This window comes from Halichoerus grypus, chromosome 6, assembly GCF_964656455.1.
Source record: "Halichoerus grypus chromosome 6, mHalGry1.hap1.1, whole genome shotgun sequence".
Taxonomy (NCBI): domain Eukaryota; kingdom Metazoa; phylum Chordata; class Mammalia; order Carnivora; family Phocidae; genus Halichoerus; species Halichoerus grypus.
The window spans coordinates 152,209,753-152,222,606 of record NC_135717.1 but is presented as its reverse complement, the minus strand read 5'-3'; the positions used below and the strand labels follow the sequence as shown (position 1 = coordinate 152,222,606).

The 12,854-nt window shown below is 41.2% G+C and overlaps 1 long non-coding RNA gene across 3 annotated transcripts in view; it reads left to right on the top strand.

Moving 5' to 3' along the window:
• The window catches only part of LOC118526302 (uncharacterized), a 278,642-nt gene that overhangs the window by 93,228 nt on the left and 172,560 nt on the right, over positions 1-12,854 (top strand). For all 3 annotated transcript variants that reach the window (XR_013449306.1, XR_013449308.1, XR_013449307.1), the window contains exons 5-6: positions 10,526-10,679; positions 12,499-12,667. This is a non-coding gene — a long non-coding RNA (uncharacterized LOC118526302). The remainder of the gene's footprint in view (positions 1-10,525; positions 10,680-12,498; positions 12,668-12,854) is intronic.

Genomic DNA, 12,854 nt, shown 5'->3' with positions numbered 1-12,854 from the left:
TCAGTGCAAGAATCAACATGATGTGAAAGTCATGCCTTAAGAAGTCTTGCCTGTCTCCAGCGATCTATGTTATCTGCTGTTCCCACCTAAGGAGCCACGTGCATTAGTTTCTTACGGCTCCGACCAGGCTTTCTTAGTGCAAATGAAGCAAATACGAATATAGTCTTCATTTTTTCTCATTCTTATTCAAGCACCACAGTTTATTTTCCCAGTTCTCTAGAGAAGGGCCCTTGAATGACTTCAGATCTCTTGTTACAAAAATGCTTGTACGTACTCCAGTTTTATGTTTGCAGTTCTATCTGTGAGATACGCTGCAGTTACCCACTGGAAGTGGGGTTGCTGGACAAAGGGTAAACATAATTGTAATTTTGATAGACGTTACCTAATTGACCTCCTTACGGGTTACGTCATTCCTGTGAGCAGGGAGGAGCCTGCCTGTGTCCCGCAACCTCCCAACACAGTGTCTTGTCACACTAATGCTGGTCTAAGAGGTGAAACATGCTTTCTCAGTGTAACTTTAACTTGCATTCCTCTTATTATGACTCTACTTAAGCATCTTTTCATGTGATTGAGAACCATTTTTATTTCTTTTGTTTTCTTTTGTTTTTTTAACCACTATATAAACTTTATATTCTTTTTATTTTATTATGTTATGTTAGTCACCATACAATACATTATTAGTTTTTGATGTGGTGATCCACGATTCATTGTTTTCGTATAACACCCAGTGCTCCATGCAGTACATGCCCTCCTTACTACCCATCACTGGGATAACCCATCCCCCCACCCCCCTCCCCTCTGAAACCTTCAGTTTGTTTCTCAGAGTCCATAGTCTCTCATGGTTCATCTCCCCCTCCGATTACCCCCCTTCATTTTTCCCTTCCTTCTCCTAATGTCCTCCATGCTAGTCCCATGTTCCACAAATAAGTGAAACCATATGATAATTGACTTTCTCTGCTTGACTTATTTCACTTAGCATAATCTCCTCCAGTCCCATCCATGTTGATGTAAAAGTTGGGTATTCATCCTTTCTGATGGCTGAGTAATATGCCATTGTATATATCGACCCCATCTTCCTTATCCATTCATCTGTTGAAGGGCATCTTGGCTCTTTCCACAGTTTGGCTATTGCGGACATTTCTGCTATGAACATTGGGGTGCATATGGCCCTTCTTTTCACTACATCTGTGTCTTTGGGGTAAATACCCAGGAGTGCAATTGCTGGGCCATAGGGTAGCGCTATATTTAATTTTTTGAGGCACCTCCACACTGTTTTCCAAAATGGCTGTACCAACTTGCATTCCCACCAACAGTGTAAGAGGGTTCCCCTTTCTCCACAACCTCTCCAACATTTGTTGTTTCTTGCCCTGTCAATTTTTGCCATTCTAACTGGTGTAAGGTGGTATCTCAATGTGGTTTTGATTTGAATTTTCCTGATGGCTAATGTTGATGAACGTTTTTTCATGTGTCTGTTAGCCATTTGTATGTCTTCTTCAGAGAAGTGTCTGTTCATGTCTTCTGCCTATTTTTTTACTTGATTATTTGTTTTTTGGGTGTTGAGTTTGAGAAGTTCTTTATAGATCTTGGATACCAGCCCTTTATCTGTAGTGTCATTTACAAATATCTTCTCCCATTCTGTGGGTTGCCTCTTTGTTTTGTTGACTGTTTCCTTTGCTGTGCAGAAGCTTTTTATCTTGATGAAGTCCCAAAAGTTCATTTTTGCTTTTGTTTCACTAGCTTTTGGAGGTGTATCTTGAAAGAAGTTGCTGTGGCCGATGTCGAAGAGGTTATTGCCTATGTTCTCCTCTAGGACTTTGATGGATTCTTGTCTCACATTGAGGTCTTTCATCCATTTTGAGTTTATCTTAGGTATGGTGTTAGAGAATGGTCGAGTTTCATTCTTCTGCGTGTGGCTGTCCAATTTTCCCAGCATCATTTATTGAAGAGACTGTCTTTTTTCGATTGCATATTTTTTCCTGCTTTGTCAAAGATTATTTGACCATAGAGTTGAGGGTCCATATCTGGGCTTTCTATTCTGTTCTGTTGGTCTATATGTCTGTTTTTGTGCCAGTACCATGCTGTCTTGGTGATCACTGCTTTGTCATATAGCTTGAAATCAGGCAACGTGATGCCCCCAACTTTGTTTTTCTTTTTCAACATTTTTGTAGCGATTCGGGGTCTTTTCTGATTCCATACAAATTTTAGGATTGTTTGTTCCAGCACTTTGAAAAATGTCATTGGAATTTTGATCGGGATGGCATTGAAGGTATAGATTGCTCTGGGTAGCATAGACATTTTAAAAATGTTTATTCTTCCGATCTATGAGCATGGAATGTTTTTCCATCTTTTTGTGTCTTCTTCAATTTCTTTCATGAGTGTTTTGTATTTCCTAGAGTATAGATCCTTTACCTCTTTGGTTAGGTTTATTCCGAAGTATCTTACGGTTTTTGGTGCTATTGTAAATGGAATCATTTCTCTAATTTCTCTTTCTACAGTTGCATTGTTAGTGTATAAGAAAGCAACTGATTTCTGTGCATTGATTTTGTATCCTGCCACATTACTGAATTGCTGTATGAGTTCTAGTAATTTGGGGGTGGAGTCTTTTGGGTTTTCCACATAAAATATCATGTCATCTGTGAAAAGAGAGAGTTTGACTTCTTCTTTGCCAATTTGAATACCTTTTATTTCTTTTTGTTGTCTGATTGCTATTGCTAGGACTTCTAATACTATGTTGAACAATAGTGGCGAGAGTGGGCATCCTTGACATGTTCCTGATCTTAAGGGAAAGGGTCTCATCTATTTCTTTTATTTTGTAAATCATGTGTTTATGTCCTTTGCCTATTTTTCTATTACTTAATACTTTTTGTTGTTTGAGTTCTAAAATACCTCAGACATTCATTGATCAACTGTTTACTGACCCAACTATGGTGCACCAGGCTCTGCAAAAGCACTGGCTAGATAGAGTTGAATAGAACACTGCTTTCCAGAAGCTCACACTCTAATGGAGGAGCCATTATATCTATAATTATCTATCTATCTATCATCTACCTATCTATCTATCTATCTATCTATCTATCTATCTATCTATCTATATTTATATTTATACCTATAGGTAGATATCTATGTGTGTGTATCTCTCTACTTCCCTATCTATCCATATCTGTGTGTGTGTGTGTGTATATATATATAAAGAAACACAATATAATGTCCAAACATTATGATAAAGAGATGTGGAAGTTGTTTTGGGCCCAGTGAGGTGGGCTGATGCCTCATCCAAGTTGGGATGGGAGGGAGTTTTAAGTACATACTTTCTAGACCAACTGGGTAGGGGGTGAAGAGCAATCCAGGTTGAAGAAATGATGAGGCTTCTAGTTCCTTGTTCTTTGTGCTGCTCTCTGGTTCTCACGCCCCCACCATCTTCAGCGCCAGTCACTTAGTGAGTGCTGACTACATGTTCCCTGAGTGCAGTAACTGAAGAGGAGTCTGATGTAAGAGTCCTGTTGAGGTGTGAGAAGGCTGGGGCAGTGGCATGGGGCAAGGTCATGGTCATGGGGCAGACTATGGCAGTGTTCTGCTCTTTCTCAATCCTTTCCCTCCCTGGCAGGGAATGTCAGAACCTTCTTGGACTCTTCTCCCTTTCATGGAGCTGACCCATCAAACTCCTTGCCATTATCCTCTCTCTCTCCTTTCCATCCCTTCACTTCACTTAAACCCCTCATTTCCCTACCTTTATCACCAACTTCTGTCCAGCTGTCTTTTGTGGCTAGCATCCTTGCTTCATTCCCCAGGCCACTATGCAAGAGATAGTCTTTATATTATTTTTCTGAAAGTTGTCTTGCCTTCCTCTCCCCTCCCTGCAACTCCTTTTCCCCACCTCTTTAAACTCTGCAAACTCACAAAGACGGATGCTATATTAATTTCCTAAGGCTGCCGTAACAAAGGGTCACAAATTTAAAACAACAGAAATCTGTTCTCACAGTTCTGGAGGCCAGATGTCCAAAATCAAGTTGTTGGCCATGCCATGTTCTCTCAAAGTCTCTGGAGGAGGTTCCTTCCTTGCCTTTTCCTTGCTTCTGGTGGTTTCCAGCAATCTTTGATGTTCCTGGGCTTGTGGCAACATCACTCCAGTTTCTCCCTCCGTCTTCACATGGCTCTCCTCCCTCTGTGAGTATGTGTATCCAAATTTCCCTTCTTTATAAGGATACCAGCCCTAGTATCTAGCCTAGTATTAGGCCTACCCTAATCCGGTATGTCCTCATTTTCACTTAATTACATCTGAAAAGACCCTATTTCCAAATAGTACTTTCCAGGTACTAGGGGTTAGGACTTCAGCATAACATTTTTCGAAGGTACAACTCAATGGATAACAGGTGCCCTAAAATTGTATATTGCTTGGCATTTTTCAGAATGCACTCACACTGTGGAAAGCAGCTTTACAATATCTGGTTAAGAACACACACTTTGGTGCAGATCTGAGTTTAAGTCCTGCCTCTGCCTCTTAGGATGTGGCCTTGGACAACTGACTTGGTCTCTGTAAGCTGCGGTATCCACATCTGTAAATGGGGAAAGTAGTCCCAGCTACCCCATGGTTGTTACGTATTGGGTACTTAGTATAGGACCCAATCCATAGGATATACTCCAGAAACAATAGGCCCTGTTGTTATGCAGGTAGACTATTCTCATTCCTCTTCCATTTGCATGTGGTCACATGGACTTTGAGCAGAACTTGACACCAGACTTGAGAGTCCCAACTGAATGCTGTCAGCACAGTAAGCTCTCTGGACTATGAGATGTCAAGTCAACTCAAGATTTATCCATGAGACAAGCTGAGCTTTTCCTTTCTCTGTCTCCCTCACTGTCCTTGTCTTGTCTGTGTGCCAAGCTTCAAGTGGCATAGAGTAAATGTTAAGAAAACAAACTTTTGGGAATTGGGTGGGGGATGTGAGCTTAGGTCACCCCAGTGAGAGGCTCTTTGCGTATAGCTCCCCTCTCCCAGCCTTTTCTGTTTTTCCTGTAAGCAAGCAAATTCCCTACTGGGTGGGATAGAACTCCCCTGTCTTGGCTTTCTGCTGATTTCAGGCTCTTTGATACTGGTGTGGCTCTGAAGGAGCGGCTGATGAAGACAAACCACCATTTGTTTTTGGGAAAAAAAAATGAAAAGAAAGAAAAAAAATCCAGTCTTTTATCTCTGTGTCCCTCTAAATTGCCAAAGGTCTTATTGTGGAGAGAGGGAACAAGTAGGGTTTTATCTTTCTGCTCCTGCCAGGCAGCCACATGAGCATTAAAGCTCTTAGGGCCCTGGGGGGGGGGGCAGTGGTGGTGGGGGCAATGTGAGTAGATACAAAACCAGGCTGGGCTCTCCCAAGGAATGACAGGTGCTCCTGGGGATTTGGGCTCCTTTGATGGTGGCTATCTGGGCGGGAAGAAAGGGAGCTCCCAGCTTTAGTATGAAGAGGGGAGGCTCTAATGAGTCTGAAGTCAACTGATGAAACCACACTATGTATGGGGAACAAGATGCTTTCTTTACATTCAAAATGCTGGCTGCCCGTTGAAGAGGTAGGATAATATTGCATGACACAGTAATAGTAGTAATCTTAAACATCATCAATTTTTTGTGTGCATGTATCATGTGCCAGGACCTGTGATAAGTCCTTTACATATGTAATTTCACTTAGTCCTCATCACAAGCTTATAGCATGGGAATTGTTATCCCCATTCTATATTTGAGGAAATGAGGCATAAAAGGGTTAAATGACTTGCTTGAGGTCACAGAGAGGCAGGATTTAAACCTAGGTCCAGGGCGCCTGGGTGGCTCAGTTGGTTAAGCAACTGCCTTTGGCTCAGGTCATGATCCTGGAGTCCCGGGATCGAGTCCCGCATCGGGCTCCCTGCTCAACAGGGAGTCTGCTTCTCCCTCTGACCCTCCCCCCTCTCACGTGCTCTCTCTCTCTCATTCTCTCTCTCAAATAAATAAATAAAATCTTAAAAAAAAAAAAATAAACCTAGGTCCACCTGATACCACAGTTTGCTCTTAACCACTAGGCTCTAAGGCCTCCTAAGACATTTTAAAAGATAAAAACAAATAACAATAAGAAGTAGGAGAAATTAACCTTCATTCACTGACTAACAATAAACACAGAGGAGGTAAGTGGTGTGGGAGAGAAGGTAGGTCTAGATTTTGATTTGGATACAGGTTTTGTCTTATGTGTTACTCTGGGTAGGTTACCTTGGATGTTATCAAGAACCCAGGAATTGTCCTTTCTACCCTTCCATGTTTGGTGTGACATATTTTGTCCTTAGGTTAGCCGCTCTCATGAGCACAAGGTGGCTGCCATAGTTCCAAGCATCACATGTAGACTCAAAAAAAAAAAAAAAAGTGTGCTTTTCCCCATACAGCATTTTCAAAAGCACAAAACCTTTCCTTTTTAGAATATCTTCCTCTGCCCCTACCTCCCAGCATGTCTCATCAGTCACTGGCAAGGGGACTGGAACTACCATAAGAATCTCAGACCAATCAGGCTTTATTCCTGGGGAAAATTGGGATAGGGTCCCTTTCCCTGTGGGGGAAAGGTGAACACTACCAGTCCAACATTGGAGAAGGTAGCGTGACTGGGGTAAGCATTCAAAAAATATCCTGCAGAATGCCAAGTGCCCAGCACAGAGCCTGGCAGTTGGCAGGGCTTCATTCTCTTTGTACCCATTCATCTGAATGGGGGGAAGGCAGTGCATTTGAATTAGTTTAGTTTCCAATTATGGGTCATTTTTAAAAGATATATTGTGATGCCTTTATACAACCTAACAACTCAATGAAAAAAAAGAGTCTTCAGGGATAGTCCTGGCTGAGAAGTCTTCAGGAATGGAGAGAGATAACAAGAGATCCATGTATCTTATTAAAAGATCATTTTCAGAAAAAGGTAAACTCCTGACTCTCATACAGATTATAAAATGAACATGTTTTAAAGAATTTATTTTACTCATATGATACAAGGGAATTAGGCAGATAGAACCAACATATTCGGTTGCTAGAGTTGCCATAGTCAAGCACCACAAACTGGGTGGCTTAGACAACAGAATTATTCTCTCACAGTTCTGGAGGCTGGAAGTCTGAGATCAAGGTTGTTAGAGTTGGTTCCTTCTGAGGGCTGTGAAGGAGAATCTGTTCCATACCTTTCTCCCAGCTTTTGGTGGTTTGCTGGAAATTGTGTCATTCCTTAGTTTGTTAGATGTATTATCCCCATATCTGCCTTCCTCTTCACATGGCATTCATTCTGTGTCTGTCTGTCTCTTTATCCAAATTTCCCCTTTTTATAAGGACACAGTTATATTGGATTGAGGCCCACCCTATGACCTCATCTTAACTCGATCATTTGCAAAGACCCTATTTTCAAATAAGGTCACATTCACATGTACTGGGGGTTAGGACTTCAACATTATTTTTTTGAGGGGGGACATCATTCAACATATAACAGCTGTTTCAAAGGAAAAGTCAAAACACATATTTATAAAAGTAAAGGAATGTTGAGATGAATTGCAAATGGAGACAAAACTGTTTTTTTTCCAGTTTTAAGGACAGTTGGGGTGGTCGTGGGGTAGTCAGTTAAATCACTACCAGACAAGATAGAAATTACGTATCTATCAGTTACCTACAGCTTACAAAGCTTTATGAAATAACTCAAATACAGTGAATAGCACTAGAATCTCGTTTTCCACTGAAACATAAAATGTTTCTCTACACTATTATTAGTCCATTTATTTTATTCTATAGATGAAGGGGTCCCAAAATCTGCTGTGCATTAAGTAGTCCTGAAATCTTGTGTGCATGATTTACCTTCTTGGCAAACTTACAGCCACCTCCATTTTATAGGTCTGTTTACTATAAAGCTGAGTGGGAGATTTGGCCATGTTTCCTCAGTGGGCCTTTTGGATGCTTGAGGCCAGCACTACCCTCTGTGGAGATGTACAGAGCATGTTACAGATGCTCTCTGTTCATTCCTTCCTAATCACCTCAAGGAGGCAGGAAACCAGGCCACTCAGTGGATGCATTGCTATAACTACATAAGCTGCAAGATCCAGGACACCATGGGCCATTCTCTGCATTGTATTTACAATCCTCCAGTTCTCATGCCTTAGCCTCCAAAATGTATAGGGCATAACATCCTGCTGTTATTATCTCTGTTGGCTGGGCCTGTTGAAATTCTTCCCCTGGCCAGCTGAGAGAGAAGGGCACGCAGAGAAGGAACAGGTGTTCAAAATGTCTACATATTAAAAAATGAAACACAAGCAAGAGCTTCATAAGAAAATGTTAAAGGAAATGCAGATACAGGGGCTCAAGAAAGAAGAAGTCAAACTCTCACTCTTTGCAGATGACATGATATTTTATGTGGAAAACCAAAAAGACTCCACCCCAAAATTGCTAGAACTCATACAGGAATTCAGCAACATGGCAGGATATAAAGTCAATGCACAGAAATCAGTTGCATTTCTATACACTAACAATGAAACAGAAGAAAGAGAAATTAAGGAATCAGTCCCATTTACAATTGCACCAAAAAACATAAGATACCCAGGAGTAAACCTAACCAAAGAGGTAAAGGATCTGTACTCTAAAAAGTACAGAACACTCATGAAAGAAATTGAGGAAGACATAAAGAAGTGGAAAAACATTCCATGCTCATGGATTGGAAGCACAAATATTGTTAAAATGTCTATGCTACCCAGAGCAATCTATACATTCAGTGCAATCCCTATCAAAATACTGTCAACTTTCTTCACAGAGCTGGAACAAATAATCCTAAAATTTGTATGGAACCAGAAAAGACCCCAAATAGCCAAAGGAATGTTGAAAAAGAAAAGCAGAGCTGGTGGCATCACAATTCTGGACTTCAAGCTCTGTCACAAAGCTGTAATCATCAAGACAGTATGGTACTGGCACAAAAACAGACACATAGATCAATGGAACAGAATCGAGAACCCAGAAATGGACCCTCAACTCTGTGGTCAACTAGTTTTCGACAAAGCAGGAAAGAATATCCAATGGAAAAAGGACAGTCTCTTCAACAACTTGTGTTGGGAAAATTGGACAGCCACATGTAGAAGAATGAAACTGGACCATTTTCTTACACCAGATACAAACAACTCAAAATGGATAAAAGACTTAAATATGAGACAGGAATCCATCAAAATCCTAGAGGAGAACACAGGCACCAACCTCTTTGACCTTCGCTGCAGCAACTTCTTGCTAGACACGTCTCCAAAGGCAAGGGAAACAAAAGCAAAAATGAACTATTGGGACTTCATCAAGATAAAAAGCTTTTGCACAGCAAAGGAAACAACAAAACTAAAAGGCAACCTATGGAATGGGAGAAGGTATTTGCAAATGATATATCAGACAAAGGGCTAGTATCCAAGATCTATAAAGAACTTATCAAATTCAACACCCCTTGGAGACAAATAATCTAGTCAAGAAATGGGCAGAAGACATGAACAGACATTTCTCCAAAGAAGATATGCAAAAGGCCAACAGACACATGAAAAAATAAATGCTCAACATCCCTTGGCATCAGGGAAATACAAATCAAAACCTCAATGAAATACCACCTCACACCAGTCAGAATGGCTAAAATTAACAAGTCAGGAAACAACAGATGTTGACGAGGATGCAGAGAAAGGGGAACCCTCTTACACTATTGGTGGGAATGCAAGATGGTACAGCCACTCTGCAAAACAGTACAGAGGTTCCTCAAGAAGTTAAAAATAGAGCTACCCTATGACCCAGCAATTGCACCACTAGGTATTTATCCCAAAGATACAAATGTAATGATCCGAAGGAACACATGCACCCCAATGTTTATAGCAGCAATGTCCACAATAGCCAAACTAGGGAAAGAGCCGAGATGTCCGTCAACAGATGAATGGATAAAGAAGATGTGGTATATATATACAATGGAATATTACTCAGCCACCAGGAAGGATGAATACTTACAATTTACAATGACATCGATGGAATTGGAGGGTATTATGCTGAGTGAAATAGGTCAATCAGAGAAAGATAGTTATCATATGGTTTCACTCATGAGGAATAGAAGAAATAGCACAGAGGATCATAGGGGAAGGGAGGGAAAACTGAATGGGAAGTAATCAGAGAGGGAGACAAACCATAAGAGACTCCTAACTATAGGAAACAAACAGGGTTGCTGGGGGGGAGGGTCGGGGGATGGGATCATTGGGTGACGGGCATTAAGGAGGGCATGTGATGTGATGAGCACTGGGTGTTATACGCAACTGATGAATTATTGAACTCTACATCTGAAACTAATGATGTACTATATGTTGGCTAATTGAATTTAAATAACAAAACAAGAAAGAAAAAGAAGGAAATCTTTCTCCTTAATAAAAATAACATTGGGAAAAGATAAATTCAAGAATTCTCTCCCCCATGATTCATATTCTCAGACATTCTTTGGCATTCACACTGTATAGTTTCCCTTTTTTTACTGTATTGCTTTTTTTTTTTTAATTTCCCCAGAAAGAGAAAATCTTACTGGAGAAAACCATGCCAGGCCTGAGAATGTTGAGTACCCGAGGCCAAGTTCAACAAGGCCAGGGAACTTTCTGGCAAGAAATGATCCCATCTGTAACAAGGCCAGTCTCATGGGCTGTAGCTCACAATTGGCAGGAAGGTAAGTATCCTTTGCTTTGTTTGTCCTGCTCTCTAATTTACTCCCACTTACTTAAGCTCTTACCAGTTTTCTAAGCATCAGTCAGCCCAGAAGTTCCCCAAGCAGCTGCCCTGCCCTCGTCCAAAGTCTCAGTCTTAAATTCTATTTCAGCATCATAGGCCTCTTCAGGCAGAACCCATGCTGCAATGCTTGTGGGCCCCTCATCATTTTTCTTTCCCGTCTCTTGGTGATCTTGTTTGTATGTCTGGAGAGAAAACATGAAAGGGATAGAGCGCTTTCCACTTTGTGTATAGATTCCAGACCTGGCTTCTCTCAGGCTTCTTAATTTCTTTTGAGACTTGGCGAGTGTGCCATTTTGCCTAGCTGACCCATCCCGTGGAACCCATGGCACTTCTATCTCTTAGGAACTATACACTCTTTCTAGACTTTGCCAGTTCCCCTCACCTATTCCTTCTTTTCACATGTCTTCCACTAAGTTTGGACTCTATGACAGGCAATTTGCTAAGCACCTTGATGCATTATTTTATCCCACTTTCAAAATGGCTTTGTGGGTTAGGTAAAATAATGACTTCAGGCTTACAGTTGAGAAAACAATGTTTAGGGTGTTAGAAAACCTGCCTGTGGTCACATAGCTAAGTTGAAGAGTCAGGATTTGAACCCAGGCTTCACTGACTAAAAAGTCAGTATAATTTACCTGCCTGATCATGTGCCATGAGGTTGAAATGTCTGTTATGAGAGTCTAGGAAAAGAATCCTGAAATCAATATATTCCATCAGTTATGCAACTTTAAGGATACTTGAGTTGCTAAAACTGAGTTAGAGTGGGGGACTAGGGTTAGGTAAATTGTGATCAGTTATTGACATTCTCACAATGTGACGCTTCCTTCTTTCCATTGGATTGTTTCCTTTGATGGACTTCTCTCAAAGGCTGAGACTGTCCTTTAGCCTTATTAACCTCTCTGAAGGCAAAAGGTTACATGATTTTCAGGGGGCCAGACTTTTAATGAATTCTAACAGATATAGCCTTGAGTTAAATTTAGAAAAACATAAAGTTTTATCTCTGGGTTGCCATCTCCCATTTTTATTATTCTTTTCCTCTTTAAAGTAAACCAACTAACAAAGATACTTTGCTTGTGCAAACTTTAATAAGGCTCCTGGACCTTCCCCTAGGCCCATCTCTGCATGTCCTTGTAAAATCTAGTTTTAGCAAAAACCTTGATAAGTCAGTTTAACTAGAGCCACTCACCCTTGATTTCTGATCACCTTTGATATCTGATCAGGTTCGTCATCCCCCGGGTGATGTCTGATCATCCTGGCCTGTTGTCAGCAAGAATCCCATTAGGTGGGTTTAACCAGAACCCCTTTTATGCCTAATGTTTCTCCTTAGTAATTTTTCATCCACTACACCCCTGCCCCACCCCCCGCCACTCTACTCCTTGGCTTTATTTTTTTTTTTTTTTTTTTTTAAGATTTTATTTATTTATTTGAGAGAGCGAGAGAGAGCACATGAGAGGGGGGAGGGTCAGAGGGAGAAGCAGACTCCCTGCTGAGCAGGGAGCCCGATGCGGGACTCGATCCGGAGACTCCAGGATCATGACCTGAGCCGAAGGCAGTCGCTTAACCAACTGAGCCACCCAGGCGCCCCTACTCCTTGGCTTTAAATTCCCACTTGGCCCCCTCTATTTGGAGTTGAGCGCAGTCTCTCTCCCCCACTGCAAAATCCCATTGCAATATTCCCTGAACCTATCATGATGGTCCTGAATAAAGTCTGCCTTACCTTTTTTTTAACAAGTCTCATTGAATATTTTTTTCTTTAACAGTTATGGTGCCATAACTCATATGGAATAAGATTCATCATTGGGCCCCTGGACTTCTCACCTAGGACTAAGAATGCCCCTTTGAATGTCTTCCCTCCTGCCCAATAGATTGAGGATCCATTGGAGAGTCTGACTCTGGAACCAGTGCTTCAGACAGACATTGTTGAAGCTGGTAAGGACAGATTTTGATTCTTAAGATTCTAAGTATACTCCAGAAGCTGACTTAGAGTCCCAGACAAACAGATGCTGGGATAGAGTCCTACATTTCTCTGTTTGTAAGAAGATGAGTTAGAGTCCCTGGCTTCTTTGAAAGGTACCAGCTGAGCTGGAAGTCTCTTCTTTCTGTCTCTCTTTCCTGA